This window comes from Chrysochloris asiatica, unplaced genomic scaffold (genome assembly GCF_000296735.1).
Source record: "Chrysochloris asiatica unplaced genomic scaffold, ChrAsi1.0 scaffold00018, whole genome shotgun sequence".
Lineage (NCBI taxonomy): Eukaryota > Metazoa > Chordata > Mammalia > Afrosoricida > Chrysochloridae > Chrysochloris > Chrysochloris asiatica.
Window position 1 is genome coordinate 994722 of NW_006408536.1, and position 2118 is coordinate 996839.

General features: G+C 41.7%; 1 pseudogene; it reads right to left on the reverse strand.

Moving 5' to 3' along the window:
- Positions 1–821: 821 nt before the first annotated feature.
- The window catches only part of LOC102841791, a 2714-nt pseudogene continuing 1417 nt past the window's right edge, over positions 822–2118 (reverse strand).

A 2118-nucleotide genomic window follows, 5' to 3' on the forward strand; every position in this document is an offset into this window, starting at 1 on the left:
TTCCAGATCATTTAACCTTTTTTAATAGAGTGTGTGTTTGTTCTCCATCATGTGGTAATGCTTTGGTACCAATTTAGGACTGGTTATCCTAAAAACTTGTCATTTTCCCAAGAGAAGCTTTGATTCTGTTTTAGAAGTTTCATATAAATAAAATCTTTATCAAATATTAATATGGAGGGAGCTTAAACTGGATACAACATATACAATCAAATTACCTCTCTGTATATTTAGTCATTACTTTCTGCTTCAAGGTATTTGTGCCTAAAACCTTAGTCTGTCCTGCTTAATATTTCAGTAGTATAGGCTTGAATCTTCAGAATGTTGGCAAGACCTTAATATTTCAAAATTATTTAACAAACACCTCTAGGGGCAAGTCCTTTTTACTGAGTTATGACAAATTTATTATCATGAGGGAAAACAAATGTAGCCAGCCATCTTTAAAAATGCCCCAACCACTGCTTCTCAATATAGAAAGACTAAAACTACATACGGTTTATCATACAACAAAATCCCATCTGTCCCCTGAAACTCCCCTTTCCCCTTTTCATTCATTAGAAGAGGATTTAAAACAACAACAACAGCAACAACAACAAAACACTTAAAGAGCACTTTACAGCATATGTACACTTTTTTGTGTGTGAACTAGATAGATACTGGCTTCAAAGTTTGTGGAACCAGGGAGGAAAATAACCCATTCAAAACCATTCGACATGTTGTCTTTTGGCAGAATAGCAAGTATACAGGTTAAAATAGGAGGGTTACTTTGTTGTGTCTTTCCAAACTTTAAAACTGTTTTTGTTCCCCTTTCACATAAAGCTCAGTCACCACTCCTGCGTGGAGATGGGGAGGGGCTCTGGCCCCTGCTTCTCTGGATTCTCAGCAGCTGCTTTCTTATTGCTGCAGCAAGGCTTTTGAATAGATGCGTGTGGCTGAGGACTTCCCTAAAGTGGCCTTTATAGATAATCCCACAACATATTTTATCTTTTCCAGTATGTAAGATCTAAAAAGGAAAAGACTGGTGTTCTGTTAGAGCCAGAAGCCATCTCTGTATCTGAATCATCATCTGACTGGTTACTGTAACAAGGAGACTGGGCTGGAGAGGCACTTGAGGTGGTACTGTGAGCATCAGAGTTATGACGTTTAAATTCCTTCTGTAGTTTACTGATCTGGTTGCTTTTTAATCCTGTTTCCAGATAGAGTTTTCACTTTCTTTGGTTTAAATGTAGTCTTTAGACTGGGCCCTGCCCTTGCATCTACCACATGGTTCCAATTTGGTTTTTTTGGGATACTGCTGGCAGCTTCTTCCATTTTTTCACAAGCAGGACGCAGGTGTTGCAGATGTCTCCTGAACGAGTCTCACGCAACCCAAAACAGCTCTGGAAGTCCTCTTCATAGCGTTTACTGTCAGTGAATCGTGAACTCGAGGACTTAGCTCTGCAAATACAGCAGCTGTCTATACTTTGGTACATCTTTGGCTTGTGAAAACCAAACATCTTTTCTTCTGAGCCACAGTCTTCCAAAAGCAGCTGTTTCACGCGCAAAAACGTTCCCGAGGTGCGGAGTGCACGCCAGAGCAGCCCCCTCCTCCTCCAACTCCCATGTCTAGAAAGATTGCCTTCTGCAGTTCTTCAGTTGCTACCACTGGCCTAGAAGGTGTAGATTCCCCCTTATTCTTCTTTACATCACATAAGCTGGAGCTGGAATGCCTAAGGTGGCTTCTTCTTTCATACATCTGGTGACTGGTCTGGGATTGCTGTAACGTTGAGGTGACTAGGCATCGGTTGCTCCATGGAGCCTTTCCACGTGGTTACCTTGTGCTCCTTCACAGCATGGAAGTGTCAGGATACTCAGGTTTCTTTCATGGTGGCTAATTTCCCCCCAGGACATTAAGAAAGTAATAAGGCAAACTAAACGAAGCTCTGATAGTGTAGTGGTTACAGTCTGGCTGGCAGCCTCAAGGTCAGTAGTTTCAAATAACCAGCGGTTCTGTGGGAGAAAGATGAGGCTTTCTGCTGGGGACAGCATATGCAGACACTGGGTTGATCAGTGGCAGCCCCATTAAACCACCTCTGAATATAATCAGTTTAACCCAGATGCTCTCCTTCCTCCTGAAAGTAT